The 21,733-nt window shown below is 40.0% G+C and overlaps 1 long non-coding RNA gene across 1 annotated transcript; it reads left to right on the top strand.

Annotated features, from left to right (window-relative positions):
• Nucleotides 1–13,624: 13,624 nt before the first annotated feature.
• On the top strand, nucleotides 13,625–20,532 carry LOC115773183 (uncharacterized). The gene is made up of 3 exons (XR_004019090.1): nucleotides 13,625–13,725; nucleotides 14,895–14,998; nucleotides 20,395–20,532. It is a non-coding gene; the product is annotated as an uncharacterized LOC115773183 (long non-coding RNA).
• Nucleotides 20,533–21,733: the final 1,201 nt, after the last annotated feature.

Genomic DNA, 21,733 nt, shown 5'->3' with positions numbered 1-21,733 from the left:
GCTCCCACGACCAATATCCTGCCATCATTGTGTATCTCCTCTATTATTCGGGCAGTGAGACAGCAGAGCCTGTAACAGGCGATGAGAATTTGCAAAGACAAAAAACAACTTCACACATGGGGATTCTTACATGGGTTTGAGAGACGGCTGCCTTATGGACTGGTGCCACGGCAGTCCCAGACCACAAATCACGGCCATCTGGCAAGTAAGGAGGCTAAGGCAAACAGTCAAACTTTCCAACTGGATTTCAATCTCAGTACAGAAGCTCCGCCCCTTCCTTTCTATCACATAAACTCATAGAACCACACAGCACCCACCATGAACCTATGTCCTTGGGATTTGTGTATGCTATGCTACTGTAGCCTTGCGTCTGTTCAAATAAATCCAATACTTTTTCTTATATTTCTAGTCTCTAAACTCTACAATGACTTCTTTCATAAGTGCTCGCTTGAAACACAAAACCAAGTTGTGTGATTGTATTCCCAGCATGCTCAGTCCCACAAGTTTCCTTCTTGTGTGGCTCTAAGTTTGAGCCATTTTTCAGACAGACTTTTTCTCTCTTTAAGATTTTAAACTCCTGCTCCACCTACTGAGTTTATCTACACTCAGCTGCCCAAAGCATTTCTCTCACTCAGTCATAATTTGTCAAAGCAGTTTGAATTTCAAAGGCGCACAAAGAGAATAACAATGTAAGAAACTGTATTATAATCAAGATTGTGTCAAAAACTATTAAGCTGTGTTGAACCCGGCTTTACCCAGGTATCCTTTGCCTTCATTATGTCACCTATCATTGTGTGGGTTCCTCTCAAAAAGCAGGTAATTTGGTTCAACGGGAAACACAAAAGGGCTCATAAGAAAGAAAGTAATTTCTAAGAGCTCTATCTCCACTTTGAGTGTCAGTCAGTTGCTTAAATTAGTCTTACCCAACTATAAATTAAAAAAAATGTATAGCAATGTAATGTACCTTTCCTAGAAAATTTAGGCCTACTTATCTGGACATTTGAATTGTTTTCAGCTGCTACTGTCGTCATTAAGAAGTGGCAAGGCAGAGAGTGAGGAAATCAAACTCCTATAATTAAAAAAAGCAATCTCCACTGCAGAGCTTCCGCTCACTGCAATCACCAATCTTTGTCACAGAATAAATGATCATCAATTCAATAACTGCATGGAACAGTCTCCTGTTTAGCACTGACATACCATCACCTGTGATACAAAGAAGAAGAAGAAGAAGGTTAGTAAACAGAAGGGTGGGAAGATAATTAAAGGCTGGGTCATATAAAGTACATGATCGTATACCCAATGTGCTCCAGATCTAAATAGAAACTTGAGCATATTTGCAATGACAAGGCTACCATGCTGGTGTTTACCAGGTATATAATGTGTTAGCAAGCTAATTTCCAGTAAATGCACATAAAATGCAAAAAATGATCTCAAGGTCTGTCAAGAGCATGCCAAAGCAAGTGGTTGATAAAACACTAACGTTGAAGAAATGTGGGCCAATTAAAAGCCAACAAACAATAAAAAGGCTTTTCACTGATCCAACATGGTGTTTAGATGTGGACAAAAGGCAAAAACACATAGAAAAAGTCATGTTTACCAAACATACTCTGTACCTGTGGATGTTAATGACTTCACTGCAGTTTTCACACTTTGCAAAGCAAACCAGTGGTTCGATTGGCAGGCCAGTTCTACCCCACATGTCTGAAACCCCTGATCAACACCAAAAACATTCAAAGACAATAGGATACGTTATCTGGGAACTCTGAAAGTCTGAACCTGAAACGGATATTTTGCTGAATGAGGGAAAACATTGACAAGCTAGTGGTGCTGCAGGAAAAGTCAAGGGACCACCCTCTGGGCACCTGCATCAGTGATGATGGTAGATCGTGTCTTTACAATTCAGCATTTCTTGCAAAACTAACCAAAGGATGCTCCGGCCTCCATAGCCATACTGCTAATACAAATTTACTTATACATTAAACAGTAATATTAAAATAGTCCTGAAGCATACCCCAAACCCCAAAGCAGAGCCACAGGTGTGAAATTCACTGTATTTGTAAAAGTGTAGCTTTTCCACCTCTTTTTTTCATATGTGGCTACATTCTACTGCTTGTCTTGAACCGTGTTTGACCCTTTAGCTTAAGTTGACTCTGCCCTCAAAACAGAAATTTTTGTAAAAGTTGGATTAAGAGAATGCATCAGGGTTAAAAACTCTACCCTAAGGCCATATGGTCTAATAATTGAAGCATCAGTGTGAAGTAAAAAGGTCAAGACCCTTTTTCTTCGTCACATATCGCCTCAAGAGGAGTCACAAAGCCATCTGTGTGTGTGTGATTTCTTCATCTAAGCCCTTATCATCTTTAGTGACCTTTTTTCTGTTTCTGCAGTGAGTGATTGTCAGGGCAGTTGCAGGTTATTTCCTGGATTTACCAATGCAGATTACCTTAAAATGTAATTATACTGATGTACATGGAAGGGCTGGGGTTAATGGTTTATGCAGGCCTGCACAAATGTGTGTATGTCTGTGTGTGTGGTGCTTTGTCTATTAGATGGCCATGGACAATGAGTGACTGTCTCTGTTCAACTGACAATCAACACCACTTTCCCTGAGGCCTGGCCTTTGGCTTTAGCTTATCAGTAACCATTATCAGCAATTACACAATACAGTTTCAGCTGTCACCCGTAGCAGGGCCCAGTAGGATATTCTGCTACCTTTACATCTTGGTTGAGCAAGATACATAACCACCAACTACTCCACTACTGTATGGCAACATAGGTGCAATGATTTGCTTGCTAATGTCACAGATTTTGAAGAGCCAATGCAACAGGAAATAGCAGCAGTGATATATCAGGTAACCTATTATTTTCTATAAGGTAGGAAGAGACATTTTAGAAAACAGACAGCCAGTCCTTGTTGCAATCCTTGTTCCTAGCCTTGTTCCAATGCTAAACTTGTCAAAGACAAGCTAGCCATATACTAGTGAAACTAGCAGGCTAGTGCAGGCTGGTTTGTGAATTTGTACTGGAATTCTATTAACGCAAGCAATGCAAGAAGTAATTATATTTAAGGGGAAGGGAGATTTTGGTCTGGACTGCTGGATTGGTGTCCACTTGTATTGACAATCGTGGACTAGGGAGGATGAAACTGACTGACATTGGTGGGTGATCCTCAAACTTTTCTTGAGTTTACCAGTTTTGGTTTTAAATGAGATCTGTCAACAACTGTGGTCATATTCTTATTTATATGCCCTTCAGGATAAATTGTAATTTAAAAGCAAAATGATATATTTTACACTAATTCACGCTAGTTACTAGCCCACATTAACAAATTTAGTTTCCATTGGTTGTAATGCAAGATGCTTATCCAACTATCAAGTTTAGGGTTCAGTATCTTGCCCTAAGATAACTGCATGTTATGGTTCAGTCACACTAGAGTGAAAATAGGATGGCAACCCTTTTGCAACTAGGAAGCACCGTTGGTTGCCTGGTGATTGCACTGAATTTTTTTCCATGTTTTTATGCAGCAACAGATGCAAGCAGGTGCAGACCAACTGAGCACCCAGACGGGTCCAGCACCCACAGCTTCTGGGTGGACACTTTCAATTGCAAGGTGATTTCACAGATCACCTGGTAGGAGGCAACCTGTCTCCAAACAATTGCAGTCCAACTCACTCTCAGACAGATTGGTGAAGGTTTGCAAATAAATGCTGTCTAATTTATAAATGCAGACCAATTGCCAATACATTGCAATCAATCTGACTCAGTCTCTTTGCAATAGGGGGCTTGACTTGGTTGGATGTCAACTGGATGTCTATTAGATTCCTATACGTCACTATTTGTGGATTTCTGTATAGATCACAAAAGATTTGCAACAGATGGTGACAGATTTGTGATATTTGCAGATTTATCACAGTTAATTGTATTGTCACAAAGATAATGCATGTACATTGCCAACTTGACCCCATTCAATTGCAAACTGCTAGCAGACTGATGCAGTTTTATTATCGTTATCATTTTCACTGTCATTTTATTGCAGTTTTGATGCACCAAAGTCACTCTGAAGATAGCAATTGACCTGGCTGCTGTCTTCAAAGCATCTATTTCAAAGGCAACAAGACTGCGAGTTCATTGCACACGGTCACAATAATTTTGGTCCTGCCGCAGTCTCGAACTGCTATTTTCCCTACTGTGACTGTATTATTAAAATTACTACTGTGAACATCTGAAAACACTCATGTTGGCATTCAAAGCTCCAATGTGCCTAACTATAGCCATACAGACCTGCTAATATGGTCACAGATGTCTGAAGGTTAAAACTGATTTCTAAGGATTGCTGCATTGTGCCATTATGTACCATTATACAAAGTAGTAATTATGCCAAACAGATATAGAGATATGAAGTTCTGGGAAAACTCTCTCATCTCACCTCAGTTTGAACATGTTGAGACACAAAGATTAAGAGACAGATTTATTTGGTCTCTGTCTGAGTGTAGATGCTCAGCAAAGACAATTAAAGCTTCAGTGTCAATATTTTGTGCACTCCCCCAAGTGCAGACATCTGCAAAAAAACAGGGGGGTGGGGGGGGCACCACTAAAACTGCTTAATTGCGTTTTCACTGCTTTAATAGCCCTCTGAAGAAAAATAAATGTATCTCTGCACATGGATTATCAAGTGGCTCTGAAGCACTCTTCCACGTTGCTTAGCTTGTAGATTAAAATCAGAAGCGTTGACTAAAAGGAAGCCGTTTAGGTCAATATCTCAGAGGGTATGTCTTTAAGTGGAAGAGAGTGGAGAAACATCAAAAAAAAAAAAATCACTCTGAATGGGTGACTCATCAAATTTGCCTGAAGCTATTCAGCTAAATGAACCAAAAGGGAAATTCACAGGCAAGGCAAGTGCTTTTTTTCCCCCACTGCTAAAATCAACCAGCAGACGAGGAGGGCACTTTATGGTTAGTGTACAGCAATTTATGTCATTCAATGAATGGGAAATTATTGCAAAATGTTTCTGCTGGTGGCAAGAGGTCTAGGAAAAAAAAAAAGAATAAAACATCCACCCATCCATCCATCCAGCCAGCCATCCAGCCATCCATCTTCTTCCACTTATCTAGTGAAAATCTGATTTTATATATAAAAATTTAAATGGCAATTGCATGACACTAAATCAATAAATCAGGTAACATAATTTCAAATTCCACTTGTTTAAATTCCAAATCGTCCTTGTGCTTAAATAATAGAATAAGTCAACTGCCAATTACTTAGGGAAGTGACATCTGTATGAGTGTTTGCAGAACAACATATAGAATTGCTTTCAAATATACAACGCTAGCACCTCTGAGGGAGTATAAACAGACAAAAATCCACATTTGAAATGAGACGTTTCATGGCGATGCAGTTCAGACCTTCCGAGCTTCAGTAACATTTAACAGTGCATATCTAAAGCTTAGGTCATGCCTCCCAAAGGGTGCTAGTTTTAGGGGTGAGGGGTGTGAAATGGTGCTATGATGCTGACCGCATGACATCTGACAAAATCTCAATAGACAGTAATTAAAAATAATGGCTGTGCTGTGATAATAACTATATTTACTTATAAAATGATGCGACTTCTTTCTCTCGTACCCGCCTGAACAAACATTTCCTGATTTGTTCTTTTTCACTTGTTGTTGTCGCTTTGATGGCAAGTGTGTGTGTAGACCTCATGTGGGCTTGCATGCAACGCAGAAGTCTAAACTATATTTTATATCACAGTTTATTTTTGTGGGGCAAATTCAAGAGGCGATTTTCTTTTTCTAAAAAGATAGAAAAATTCCAGTACTTTTATAGATATATTCAATTGTAATTTAAAGACAGATGAAACTGTAACTTACTATACATAAAAGCACATGTTTTGATTGGAATAGTGCTAGAGACTGTAAACAGTAGGAGCTATGAGTTTTATATTAATATATGTCTAAATGTCACTCATTTGACATTTAATTAAAATTATTTGTTTTATGAAACGCAGTAAAATAAGCCTGGGTTAACTTTGTTAATTTAATTTTTGGCAGTTTTTCACACCTTGCTGGACCTGTTAGCTTGGTACACCCTAAAAAGTGGGTGTTGCTGATAGGCACCATAGCCTAACAAACACACACACATACACCCATCACCCTGTGTCATGCACAGTGTCTTGAAGATGAATAACAATGCTGTTACATACTTTACAAAAAGACCTGTCTCATGCTCCGAAAGGAACAAATCGTTTCAATTTTACATAACAATATGATAGAATGAACTACATGTAAATAACTGCACATGCAAATGGTTTCCCTTGTTGCGCCCTCAGCTGTCTTGCCTGCTTTGTATTCCCTTTTAGCTTTGCAATAATAATGATTCCGACTTGCAAAACAACAACAGAGTACACGTGTTTGTTCCCAGTATACAGATAATGCACTCAAGTATGGCGCACCAGCTGTTGCCTGCAGTACAGTATGCTAATTGCCATAGTTCTGAAAGAATAGATATGCATAAGAGCATACAGTATTGCTGAAGCCTGGAAGATGCACTGTGAAGTGTGCATAAAAAGTAAATTTAGGAATTGTTTAAAATCATGCTGAAGTTAAAAATTGTGTTTTTGTTACATCTGTTTAGCTATATATCTGATCTTGTGCAACTCAGCATTTTACTGTGACATGTTTTACATCTTCTTTTAACAGCTTAGGCATTTAAACTTAACAAACAGCATGTAATGCATGCTGAGCCAAGCAGCATAACAGAAAAGAGCCACCAAGTGTGTTGAGATAGCAGACTGTGAAAAATACACCCATCTTTATCAGCTAGTTAAGCAAGGCTACTCTACCACCCAGAAACCTTAAAAATGTACTAACGCCTAACAAAGTTTGAGGTTTGTGATGTGTTTAGAAAAGAAAAAAAAATGGAATCTTCAACAAAGCAATCCAAAAGTAAATATAACAAATAAGGATGTTAATCTATTCCAGGCCATACCTCCTTTCTATGGGGCCCCTAAAGCACAGTTACTGTGGGACTGCTTACCATTATTGACTGACACAAAATGACCTTAAATAGGAATTGCAATTCCAACTTATATAGACATTAGCTCTTCCCACTGCAGGAAATACAAAATATGTGCTAAATTAAAGATCTAGTCATATTAAGAGAATGAAACTAATCTGAAAATACAACCACAATTTAAAAAGTTGGGTCACTGTGTAAAATGTAAATAAAAATGGAATGCAATGATTTGCAAATCTCATAAAACTATAACATAGAAAACAATTTTTAAACTGAGGCATTTTACTGTTTGAATTTGATGGCAGTAATACATTTTGGAAAAGTTGGGATAGAGACAAAAAAAAAAAGGCTGGAAAAGTTCAAAGAAACAGCTTGAGGAACATTTTGCAACTAATTAAATTCATTGGCAACAGGTCAGTAACATGGCTGGGTATAAAAAAAAAGATGTTAGAAAGGCAGAGTTTCTCAGAAGTAACGATGGGCAGAGGTTCACCAGTCTGACTAAAGCGGTCTACAAATTATGGAACAAGTTCAGAATTATGTTCCTCAGTGTAAAATTGTGAAGACTTTGAATATATTAGCATATATATTAGTACATAATATCTTAAAAAAATCTCAAAAGACAAGGTCAAAATCAATATTGGATGCCCATGATCTTCGGGCCCTCAGGCAGCACTGTCATGGAAATAACTGCATGGGCTCGGCAGCAGAAATCATTCCAAAAATGACTTTCTGTGAACACAGTTCACTCACAAATGCAGGTTAAAGCTCTATCATGCAAAAAAGAAGCCATGTGTGAACATGATCCAGAAACCCCGCCGTCTTCTCCGGGCCAAAGCTCATTTAAAATGGACTGAGGCGAAGGGGAAAGCTGTTCTGTCACTTCTGTCAGATGAATTGAAACTTGAAATTAGTTTTGGAAACTGTGGACGCTGTGTAAAGAGGAAAGGATCCATCCGGCTTGTTATCAATGTTTAGTTCAAAGGCCTTTGTCTTTGATCGCATGGGGGTGCATTAGTGCCTATGGACTTGGTAGCTTGCACATCTAGAAAGGCACCATCAATGCTGAAAGGTACGCACAGTTTTATGTCCCCATCCAGATGTCTTTTTCAGGGACAGCCTTGCATATTTCAGGAAGACAAGTCTAAACTGGAGACTGCATCTATTACAGCATGGCTTTGTAGGAGAAGAGTCCAAGTGCTGAACTGACCTGCATTCAGTTTAGGCCTTTGTCCAGTTTAAGAAATTTGGAGCATCATGAAAAGCAAATTACAACAAAGACAAGAATGGGACAATAGTCCTCTCTCAAAAGTCCAGCAGCTGCTCTCCTCAGTTCCCAGACTGCTGTTAAAAGAAGAGGGGATGATACATGGTGGTAAACATGAACCCGTCCCAGCTTTTTTGAAACATGCTGTTGCCTTCAAATTCAAAATGAGCCAATGTTTTTCTTAAAATGGTAAAATGTCTCAGTTTAGACTTTTGATATGTTTTCTGTGTTCTAATGTGAATAAAATCTGGGTTTATGAGATTTGCAATTTACATTTTACACAGCATCCCAATTTGTTTTAGAACTGAGATTATACATAAAATCAAGACATCATCTAAACATGTCCTAAATCTCCCCACAAGAACTTGAACATAAGAGTTCAAAAGGGCCTGAAGACAGAGGAGGAAGGCCAAGCACAGTCTGTGTGAGAGGTCAGCAGCACTAATGTTTCCAATATTAATGTTTTTAATCATAATTTTCTTAGTGTTATATGTGACTTGTGTGACACAGCTAGGTTATAAGGAATGTGTTAATGTGTTTAGAAGTTACAGGTCCTCTGACTAAGTGGGAAAGATTCATCGCAGCTCAAGGTGATTTCATGCCAGATTGGCTTGATGTGTCACAATCATATCAGAGTTTCTATTGCACCACACACCATATGTGAGAGTGTAATGAACACAATATGCTGCAATGTTTCCCATTTATACAAACTTTGAAAATAGTCCCAAACATAATTTTGTTTTATTACAAATTATATTACAAACCCCTTTTGGTCCCAAGTTTGAGAATCAGTGGTTTAGCTAACAGAAAGCAGCTGCAAGTTGATTCTAAATTATTAAAATGTGATGAGGAATATTAGGCCATGTGTTTTTGTAAAATGAAAATGTCACCACATGCACTGTTTTTAATAAAAACATACAACATACTGTATAAAATAACAAAGTTGGTATTAATTTATGCAGCAGAGGTCTGGTTGCTTTTTAAAAAAAAAAACGCAACCTTGGTTACATTTGGTACAGTGATAAAGCTTCCTATAAGAAAAAAACAAAATCTTCCTTTTAATATCATGGGAGTGATTTCATCCATATCTCCTCAGACTACGTTAGAAACAATCTCAATCTGTTTTCCCTCAGAGGTTCATGTCATAAAACTTTTGTTCATATCCATGCAGTCCTCCAGAAGAAGAAAAGACAGAAGAGAAAAAAAAAAGATCTCATCTAGTAAAGCACCTAACCTTTACTGCAGCATTTATTTACCCCCAGCTCCCATAACAATCTCCTTGTTTGCACAATTTTCTCACCCAACACACTTCACCTGGCCCTCTCTGTCAGTGGACATTGAGCTTGTGGGCAGATAGCACACAGAGACACACACACACACACACACACACACACACACACACACACACACACGTGCGCATGCACAATAAAATGCAGGACTATTGATTTGTTGAGCGCGGTGGTCGAGCAGCCCTGACTTGCCTCGCCCCTTGGGTGAGACACACAATCGGTAGCGGATGTGCTGCTCCTAAACTGTCCCTGGGCACCATTTCAAATCCCTGTAGATTCATGATATTGATTTGAAACTGTTTCTCCCCCAGCCAGCGTCTTCTCCACCTCCATCATGTCCCCTTTTGCTCCTTTTTTATCCGACCTTTGTTGTTTTGTTCCTTGTTCCCAGAGGAAATTCAGGGGTAAATAATAGACAGGCATCGGGTTGTCTTTTTTTTTTTCCACCCTTTTTGTAAAAAGAGGGAGGAAGAACATAGGCTGGAAAATCGTGACAAGAGTCAAATCCAGTTATTGTTGTTGAGGAGGCAGGGGAAAGTGCTGTCACGCAACAAGATAGAGGGTGACAGAAAAACACATTGAGCTGCTATGATTGCATGCAGAGCACCTTACAGAAATACCCACTTGCATGTGCCGCAATATCTCCCGTCCTAGTGATGTGTCAGCGTAGATTCAATCATACTTGTACTGAATATGAATACTTTTTTAAAGTGAGCAAAACCCAGTAGTCTGAACCCTGTGGTAGAGAAATAGCTTTTTGTGTATTAAGTTGCTGTTTGCGTTGTCTTGACAGGCTACAATTGGAGTTTCTTCATTTGTGCTTAGTGAGCGCTCACTCGATCCCCCCGCCCCTTTCCATTCACTCCCCATCTCTCTCAGCTAGTTCTCATTGTCAGACTCTGTAATTGAGGTAATGCTGTTAATGATGTGCAAGTGGTCTCTTTTCTCTCTTACACATGCTCACACACACACAAGCATTGATGTCAGCAGATAGGGCTATTTCATTAGCGCTGGCACGGCAAAGACGAGGCAGCGGTGGCTTACGGGCAGAGACGACCTCGCCGTGGGGGAGCAGGAGCTTTAAACACTAATTAGGATGACTTTGGGAGACAAAGCAGGTATGGAGGGGGTAGATGAGGGGTGGAGTGGCTGGAGATTTGGAAAAAAAAAATAAAGGAGGGAGGAATAGGAGAGGTGATGTGTTTGAGTCAAAGTGACAGAAGGAACAGGAGACAGAGACAGACAGAAAAAGTCAAATACAAATGGAGACAGACAGGCGCAGCAGCGGCAGAGGAAGGCTAAAAGGGGAAAACAAATCGTGGATAATTTAGACGGACAGAAATTTAGAGAAGAAAATTGCTGCAATCAGACAGATCTAGCCATTGAAAGGAGGCATATGAAACTTGTGAAAAATACCAGAGGACCTGAATGTGTGTGTTATTCACACGTCTCAGGTGCTTGATGGAAAATATCTTTAGTCTTTCATTATGCCTGACTGTTTTTGACATTATCAAAGAATCCTTATTGCGCCAGTCTAAAGTCAGTGATACAAAGTTGGCAATTACAAGAAGTATGCTGTTGAATAAAAATCTCTGGTTTTCCAAAATTAATGGCTTGAGCAAGTAAGAATAGTCCACAGCAGTTTCCTCGCCAAGAGTAAGATAATATTGAGTGTGTCATCGTGTCTGTGCAACAAGGTTAGTGTCATTAACTAAATAACAAAAACTACATGTGACAGAAACATGAACTGATTTAGGAACAGAAATGAGGCTTTACAAAATACCTGTACAGTATATAACAGTACAGTCCAAAACTTTACATTTCTTTATGCTGTCCTTCACACTTTTAAACCATTTTCTCCAGCTGTCCTTACACTGAAAAACATAAATAATGCTAAAGTTAAAATATTGAGTCGAAACCATGGGTGTCAAACTCAGTTTAGTTTATGGGCCACATGTAGAGCAATTTGTTTTGAAGTCAGCCAGACCAGTCAAGCTCAGATTTCAGGGGCAGGTGTTCAGGTTGGATAAGGTACACTGGTAGGTTTTCCTCACTTACGTAACCAAACAGGAATTAGGAGCTCATCGCTCTTTCTTCAGAACTTGGGTTCCAGTACTTCGAGCTTTGGTGCAGGTAAGTTTCTGTAGCAGACAGGGTTAGAGTGTGTCAGATAGTTGAGTAAGAGGGAGGCTTTACAGCAACGTGCCCATGAGGAAGGAGAAGAGAAGCAGGCAAGCACCAGGTTGACAAAACTAAAACCAGCAGGTCAGTTTTAACAGAATAGCAAGAGGCCTGAGCTATACTATCATAGTTGTAGAACAATAATCTGGCAGCGAGTGGTGGAGATTATAGATGGAGAACAGGTGCACCTGCTGGAGACTCCCTGAGACCATGCCCACCACTGAAAAAGACTGGTTAGTCTCATCCATGCCCACATTTACAGTGACAAGAGAGAGAGAAAAGGAAGAGAGAAGGCAGGTCCACACCTGGAGGACAAGGGCAGCCATGGCAACAACAACCTCCCTTTCTTTTCATGTGAAAAAGATCAAGTATGTGCTAAAACATTTGATAAACCATCCATTCACATGACAGATATTCACATGTGCAGGGTCTGTAACTAAATTACAGAGTTGTCTCTTTATGATTCAAATAGCTTGCTGAGATATGGAAATACACTTTACAAAGCAATCCAGTGGGTCAGACTGGACGCTTTCACGGCCCTGCCTCTATCTCTGCTGCAGTTGTCTCTCTCCATTTGTGTGTTTAATATACCTGGTCTAAACTTTAATAGCAGCAACTTGTGAAGAAAAAAAAAAGGATCATTAATAGACTAAAAAAACAGTGTTTTGTCTAAAATCCCCTAGGTATGCATTAGTGCTGTACTGCACAGCAGGTAAAATGTTTGCTTGACAGCTGCGCTTTGAATGGTGGTCGCAGGTGGTTCAAAGACATGCATGAAATCCATATATGTAGATATATAAGCATACAGTGTGTGCTTAAAAAAAAAAAAAACTGCTGAAAACTGTTTGCAATCTTCTCCTGCTTGACATAAGCCAACATGTTCAGTATAAGCAGTGAATCAAAAGAGAGAGCTTAGGTGCTGTTACTGTTGCTATGGTACATGTACATGTGGATACCGACAAACTGGCAGTCAGCTATCTGTCAGCTTGAACAGTGTGCTAAACACAGCTAAAGTGCTCTGTGGCACAGCTCTGTGCCCTCCTGTTTGGGGGTTCACTGGTGTAAGTCCTGAGCCAAAATGGTGCTGCAAAACACACAAATTTAGATGTGCACACAGACCGTACAGCCAGGCATAAACACACACACACACACACACACACACACACACACACACACACACACACACACACACACACACACACACACACCCTAGCCAATGCCATTAAACAGAGCCAGATTACACACATACCTACAGACCTGAAACACACATGTAGAAAAACCATACATGCAGGTCACATGCACTCATGGAGGTGTATGAAAAGTCAATGAAATGAAAGGCAGAATCGATTCCAGCGTACAGAGCACATGTGTTTTAATGCACAAATACCCACACACATACACACAGACAGATGACCACACATGCACCCTCTTTGTTGCCTCTTTTAGTTAATCATTGCTGGAACCACTCATCAGTGCTGCACCTCATGCAGCAGCAGAGGACAGATGCTGCGTAGGAGAGTGATTTGGTGTGATTTGGTGTGTGTGTGAGTGTGTACGGTTGCATGCGCCTGGGAGGCGTTATGTTGAGGGGTACTCTCTCCCACCCCTTTCGGCTGAGCGAGACAGCTAGCCCAGCAGAAGCAGGCAGGGCTAGTTTAGCTCAGGGCCACTGCGACACACACACACACACACACACACACACACACACACACACGCACACACACACACACACACACACACACACACACACACACACACACACACACACACATCTGCCAGCCTCTTAGCCATCTCCTCTTGCTGTTCCACAGTGGCCTCCCTTCAGTAAATAACACCATTCATTATCTGCATGAAGCCCCAAAATCAACTCCATGGAACAAAGTACTGGTGTATTGGTGAACGCAGCTGATTTTTTTGTATCCACTGAATTTGACCAGAAGCTGCTTTTTTCCTGACATGCAACATAAATACAAACATGTAAGTGATGCTTTCAGGGATTCTTCTAAATGGACCTGTTCTCTAATTGTTTTTCTCAGGGTTTCAGTATGATGACGACTTTCATAATTGCTTTCTACATTAAGGTAGAATTAGGTGAGCTCTTAAAGTATTTTTTGTTAACAGAAATCAAGTGTTAACAAATTAGCAGTCAGGCTAGGAGTTCTTTAAGGCTGTACTTACACAAATATCAATCTCAACAGTGATGCTAGAAGAAAAGTTGAGGGAAGTCTTAAGAGTCAACAAATAAGACAATAACTGTCTGCACTAAAATTCATGGGAATACATGTAATAGTTGCTCAAATGCGATATCAGTCTTGATCTATCAGTCTGTTTCTCTTGTACATATTTTCTATTTCTGATTGAATTAATTCTGACTGATAATTTTGGCTCAATTCTTTACATTAGATGTGATTTTAATACACTGTTATGTTTCCATAACATTTGTTTGATCAGCTCCAGTCTTGTTTTTGAGTGCAGTAGCTGCCATTATTACTTTTTTAAAGTTCCAGTTCTGCATGGAAGGGCCTATTTTTCAGCAGGGGAAAAGTGCACATCTTACCCTCTGCAATCAAATGAAATGCTAATCATTTTGGGCCAGTTTATTCTGCAATTCTGTTTGAGCTTTTAAAGCAATTATGTGAATGCAGCTACTAATATTGCCACAATATACTCACTAATTTGTAAAACTGCCTTCAATGACCTACTAAAGCAGATATATTACAGTGATAGTTAAATCAGTAAAAAAAAAAATGATATAGCAAGTTCTCCGCCTTCTGTCATGTCTCATTGTAAAGAGTTTTGCCAGCTTGAGATTCATAAGTCATCAGTCTGTACTTAAAGCTGCATAATGATGTCCTGGAAATGAAATCCAAAAACATAAGATGGCAGGGGGATCACAAACTGCACGTCTGCCAAGCGATGAGCATCTGTCAGAAGCTATTTTAATGCACGGCACAGACCCCTTGCAAGATTCATATCTGTATTTTTGGCTTGAAAAACTCATAGACCTTTACATTCTTGTTCTGATCTATCCACTGTTTATTGTGTTGTATGGTTTACGCCTTACACAGAGTATCCTGATTGAATCTGAATCGTATCAACAATATAAAACCTATTTTCTGTTGTATATTTGTCTCCGTCTCCCTCAGTCATCACAGGATGCACAGTCCCTGCAACTGAAAAGCCTTCCAGCCTGAGCCCGATACTTCCACCTGCATGCATCACAGTAGGATGATGTTAGAAGAATGATGAGGTATGTGTTGCGAGGTTTTGTCAGACATAACACAAGCTGAAGGTCAATTTTTGTTTCATCACACCACATATTTTGTGTCATGCTCGCACAGCTTTAACCTGATTTCTTTCGAACTGTTGGCCTGCTGCTTTGGGTCTCTTGTTCCTTCTTGCCCAAGGTCCTTCACACTCGATTACTGAACTTTATAATGCAGGAAGAGTCAGAATGTTTTTTTTTTTTTATTATTGATGGATTGTTCTTGTGGGCATGTTTTTTTTTTCCCCCTCTAGTCCCTATCAGTCATGTTTGATGAGTTGATTCTTCAGTCTTGAAATCCACTGACCTTTCCTCTAGTCTCTGCAGTCAGACATATGTATCTACACCACCAGAATAATTTGACATTTAAATATGTACAAATTTTCTTTGCATATTACCACATCATCATTTTTTCTGGAGCTACACAATAATTCTAACATTTCTGGTTCTGCTTAAGTCATGGTTATTAGAAATGGAGGCATTATTGTAAAATGTTGCATTACACTCTCCTGATGATGAACAGTAATAACTGTGATGATCCTCTAATGTTTCACATAGTGCCATCATTGCATTAAAATTTGAGTTAATTTTAAAACTATATGTAAATAACCGAATGTCTGTAACTCTTGTTATTGTTTTTGAATTCTGCTTTTATTTATTGTTATTGTATTCCATTCCCGTCTTCTCTTCTGAAAAACTATGTACACTCTTGCTGCTGCAATAGGAATTAAGAGTATAAGTAGCAGCCAGGCACTGGTAATCAAATGACCACCTCCATAAAAGCAGATGTTTTGGTGGTTTTCTGGTCTGGAGCATTCAGATGCAAATTTAACCCAGTGTAAGACTGCTCAGAGAAATTGCAAAAAAACTCAAGAGCTACATCTCAAACTGTAAGGCCCAACATGTTAAATATTGTAAGGTTGTGATTGTAGGTCATGACAGTACAAATAGAAAAAGACTGAACAAGTATGGCTTGTTTGGAAGGGTTGCCAGGAGAAAGCAGCACAGCTTAGGTTTGCAAAGTTGCATCTGAACAAGCCAGAAGACCTCTGGAAAATATCCTTTGGACAGATGAGACCAAAGTGGAGATGCTTGACCATCAGCGCTTGCGCCATGTGTGGAGACAACTAAACACAGCATATCAGCACAAACAGCTCATACCAACCGTCAAGCATGGTGGTGGAGGGATGATGATTTGGGCTCAGGGGCGGAGCTTCTGGGGGGCTGGGAAGGCGGCACACCCCCGGCCCGGGCATAGAGGGGGCCCGGATGGGAGAGAGGACAAGATTTTAGGTGGCCAGACCTCTATCACGTCCAAGGACAGCTGGAGAAGGTGGGCCGGCTTCTGAGCGTATCCAGATGAGCGTGGTATACAGTCAGAGGAATAGACTACTTTACATCACCCATCATTCATGTTTTACATGGGGGTTTTAAAGGTTGCCACAGTCAGAACTGAGTCATGGTTGCTAAAAAATTTACAAGACCGACTGACTTTAGTGATGTAGTAGGTGTAAAATATTGAATAAAATGTTGCGCTGCATCACTGGCTTTATTTTCACTCTTACATTTAACTTTATGAAACGCAAATTTTCGAGTGGATCGCTGATATTTTCTCCAAGTGTATTGTGGGTAAAAATCGTCACCAACCGTCCACCAACATCATCATCAGTCACTTGGCAACAGATTGTAAACTAAGTGGAGCATTTTTACGGACTAAGTGGCACTTTACTGACTAAGTGACACACAGCATACACATGCCCGCGACAGTGGGCATGTGTATGCTGTAAAATGATGTTATGATGAGCTTTACTATTTCGGTATAAAGGGCCCGGTCATTTGCCCCGTCCCTGGCCCGGCTCTGAATTGTTCCACTAGTGTTTGGGCTTGTTTTGCTGCCATAAGATCTGGGCACCTTGCAGCCACTGAGCCAACCATGAACTCCTCTGTATACCAAAGTTATCTAGTGTTAAATGTGAGGCCATTCAATTCACTTTTATTTATATGTCACTAAATCACAACAACAGTCACCTTATATTTTAATGTAAAGACCCTAAAATGATGTCCAACAGCTAAAACTTGGCCCATATTGGGTCATGCAACAAGACAATGATCCCAAGCAAAGCAGCAAATCTATAACAGAATGGCTGTAAAACAAAAGAATCAAGGTGTTGCAATGGCCCAGTCAAAGTCCAGACTTCAACCTGATTGAAACACTGTGGTGGGACCTTAATCAGAATCAGTTTGTTGTCATTACATGAAACATGTAACAAAAAAGAAGTTCCAGAACACCGTCCAAGAGATAGGTGTCTGCAGTCTTGCTGCCATCACAGAGAGGCGCTGCCGTTAAAAAAAACTGTGCACAAACAAATGCTCATGAACCTCAATGAACTAAAGCAAGTTATTGCTGCTAATTATGGTTGTACAAGCTATTGTAGAAGTACCTACATCAGGTATACGCAGGTTTTCCCAGAACTGTACAAAGTCCTATTAAAATGTTCTTTTTCACATGACAAAAACTGAATGAAAAAAATTCACTAGTTTATAAAATAAGTTTTCAGTTTTCAAAATCATGAAACAATGAACAATATTCTCTGTTCTAAAACACTTTGGGTGCGTGCACTGAAAACCCTGATTGACAGCTCAAAAGGACTGCAGTAAGCAGGCAAATGTAATTGGGATTGTTTTAACCAAACCACATGGGTTAAGGGGGCGCTGTGTGGAGGTGTGGAGTATTTCATTCACTTTGCAGAGTAGTTTCTGTTGAACTCTTTATCAGTGTGGCTCTTTATGAAAGCAATTCACCTCTGCCTTAGGTTATCATTCTTAGGAAATTTAAATAAGGACACAAAATTATGGCATCTAGGGAGGTTATATTTTCATTATGAAGGCATAGCTAGCTAGCTCACCCTAGGCTGTACTATTAATCGGTGTACTAACTAGTTTAGACAATTCAGTAAAACTTTTTTTTTAATGCTGTCATTCTCTAACATGTATAATGGGTTAAAAAGCTCATCTTTGCTTTTCCTAATTGCTACTAATAATCAGAAATGTAATTGTCACTGTGAGCATGCTGGCATTTAGCTAGTTGAGACTTAAAGAGTGGGACTGCTAGAATGGCTGCAGGTCTGAGTTGTGCATCTTACTTATTTGACAAACACGCCAAATAAAGCTGTCTATTCAGTCTTATAAAGCCAAATTCAAAATGATGAGATATGAAAAAAAAAAAATGAAATTGAACTTGGCGCGGATAACCAATTTAATCTGTTTTCAGCTCACAAAACGCTGGCTGACTAATTCTTCACTCACACATGAAACACCTGTAACAGAACCGTATGAGCAATAGCTACGAAATAGTTGAAAATCTGTTCTGTTTTAAGTGTAGTCTGTCAAGGCTGATGGACCATTTTACTCATTCGCCTGGAATAGGTGATTCTATTCCGGGTTGTGACCTCTTTGACCCCATTGTTCCTTTTCCCCCCTCCTCTATAGCAAACATAATAGTTAACTGATAGATAAATATTTATGGGGTGAAGCTGCATCGGGATTTTTGCCAGGGTTCCCCATGAATTTTTCATTTATGGCAACGCTGCAGAAGTGCATTGGGAGCTGTTCATGCATGTGAACCTAGTGTCAGGAGGCACAGTGAGGCGATGTCACAGAGACACAACTCCAATGATACTAATGCTGCAGTGCTGTGGTGGGAAATAGAGGCCTGAATTACATAGAAGGTTACATTGCAAAGTTACACTAAAGAGGGTGAAGGATAGCCATGTGCGCTGGAATGGTTAAGTGTGCGTGTACCTGTACAATTTGGCGCCCGGGTGTAATGTTAGAGTACATGCTTTAATTTTTTTTCAGGTTTTACACACTATCCCCTTCACCACTCCCATCCATTCCACCACTGGGGGTCAAAGTTGACACCGCAGGGTGAAAGTTCAGACAGCTGGAAAATGAAACATCAGTGGGGAAACATAATCGGTCCATGTGTCTGAAAATGGAGAGGCCAGTTGAGGTCTTGTTTGATGACAAAGGTCTCGACCGCACTTCACTTGTGGTTGCGTGGGGAATCTTTGTGCGTGTGTCCTGTTTACAAGGGGTCAGGCTCATTTGTGAGCTGTCAAACAGAGATGCTCGGACAGAGATCAAGAGCTATTCCTACTCTCCAGGGGAAATGGATGCTTTTTGATGTTCAGTATGAGTAGTGATCGTGGGTGGTGGGGATGAGAGAATGGAGGATGGTGAAAGAGAGAGTATAAGAGAAAAAGGAATGAGACAAAACAACAACAGAAAAAGAGTAAAAATAGGGGCACAAAAACAGAATGAACTTGAAAGGGGAGAGAGTAAAGAGAGAGACTGTAAGAGAAGCCGAGAGAGTAGCTGTGAAGTTCGTCAGATTAAAGGTGGAAATTCAGATGAAAACAGGATCGACAACTAGAGAAGAAGCAGGAAAACATGAGAATGACTAATGGCTGCCAGCAAAAAAAAAAAAAAAAAGCCCTGTAACTGAAGGGGAGGTGAGAAGAGAGGAGGGAAATGCTTTTCTGCTGCTAATGCTCATCTGAGTGTTAATGAATGCTGTTGTATGCAGAGATGAGCCAAAGTATCATTATCTCCAAAGCTCCGGAAACTAAACTGGGTGAGTGGACCACAAAGGGAATGAATTAGAGAAACTGGGAAACACACAAGTCTCATTTTGTTGTAGACAAGGGGTACATGAAAATGAAGACGAAGACTAATATTATCATTGATAAGGACATTTTGCTAATCAAACGTTACATCTCTTGAATGTTACTGACTTTTCAGCACTCTTTTGAACATTGCCGAATAATATTAATTAAAATCTGTGTGTATTGTAATCCTTTTCTGAAACCACCAGTAGATGAAATAACCATGCAGGAATGGCTGAACACTTAATCTCTTTGATTAAGAATTAGTATGAAATTTAGATAGTGCCATAAAGCAGTTCTGATCTTTGATTTACAGCAATAAAATACAAGGATGGGTATTATATCTATCTATCTATCTCTAAAATCTAATACATCTTTGGGTAGAGTGTGCTCATATAATAAAACCTCAGGTGTGGAATGCAGAGTTTTACAACAAAGTTATGGTTATATCCAGAGAAAGGTTGATGTTTCCACGGTATCATTGGCTGTCTGATTCACTACACATATAGCATGACAGGGAAATCCAATCAAATACAGTTCAGGAGGCTCTTAGTAAACAATGGGCATTGAATTGCATACTCAAATTAAAAACTTCAATCTTTTCCCAGCTTTGACACGTACTTAGGGATTCAGCTGATGCAATCAGTGTTAACATACCTGCATTGTTCCCGATGCTCCTGTTGGAATATGAGGTATTTTGTTTACTTTCTGCAGGGACTCATCAATTCAACTTTGCCAAAGTGGCATGTGCCATTTTGTATGCCAACGTGGAATGGAAACTGCGCCCAGGCAGCATGCGAAGCACCCACTCGCTCAAAGAAGATAAAAAGGTTACAGCATAGACTGGCTGCAAAGTTTTATTTCTTTGCTTTCACATCCTAGAAGCTAAAGGTGAGCTGTATAAACACAAGAAATAATTCACAGTGGGATTTCTGTCACTGTTGCAGCACATAGCCGTTTGAAGACTGTCCCAGTGTTGGTGCAGTTGTTGGTGTATGTGGAGTGGAATAAAGGCATAAAGTTACTCTGAACAGTCGAATTTATGTGTCAAGCAAGTGAACTATCACTTGCTTTGATATAATCAGCCTAAGACAGAAACCTCAAAAGAGCAAATGGGAGTGAGCCGCTGTTGCATGAACATGACCACTTATTCAATTGAAACAGAGCAACTTACAAGAAATAAGCCCACTTCAAATATAGTCCTGCTGCCTTCTGCAGTTGACGTAAATTAGGACCCTGGTCATTGTCTGAGGAACCACTGATATCCTGTTGCATTATGATCAAATTTAAAAATACCACCCGGTGTGTTGTTATTTACAGTGCTGGCACTGCTGTCTTATCATGTCACAAATATAAACAATTACAGAACATAACTCCCTCTGGGAATTAAGCCCTCCATGCAGCCTCCATATGGCTCTGATCAATCTCACTCGGCGTAGGAAAATTTGGCTCGTTGAAACTGAATTCAAATTCTACCTGTACTCTGATAGGGAAACTGAAGTTGTCAGGTACAACACCTACTTTTTTCACTGCAAGCTCTGAGGTTAAGACCCTGGTAAACACGATTTTGCAATTATGCTATGAACAGAAATTGAGGACCAGGTATAGATTCTTACAGAAAGAAGAAGTCAGGAGGTGAGAGACATGTGTAGCGTCTGGACTGTCTTTCTGTTTGTAATACCTCTTACAACATATCCACATCTATTCATCATCTCTTCTGTCAGTACCTCTTTTTCATCTCTACCTTCACACACACACACACACACACACACACACACACACACACACACACACACACACACACACACACACACATGCACGCACACTCCCTGCTTTTCCTATCAAACTTTCTTCACTCCACTGTTTTACTTTCTGTATCCAGCTCCCCCCGTCTGTGTCTGAATCCCATTCCATCTTATTCTCACCTCTCAAACTCTTACCCTCCGCTATCCATCTCCTCCTCCGCCCCCTATCTATCCTATTCTGCTTCTGTTGGCATGACTGATTGCTGAAAGCGGGCTGACTCTCCACCACATCGCCTGCAAAGTATCCC

This window comes from Archocentrus centrarchus, chromosome 23 (assembly GCF_007364275.1).
Source record: "Archocentrus centrarchus isolate MPI-CPG fArcCen1 chromosome 23, fArcCen1, whole genome shotgun sequence".
Lineage (NCBI taxonomy): Eukaryota > Metazoa > Chordata > Actinopteri > Cichliformes > Cichlidae > Archocentrus > Archocentrus centrarchus.
Note: the sequence above shows the minus strand (reverse complement) of the source record. Positions and strands in the feature narration are given on the sequence as shown.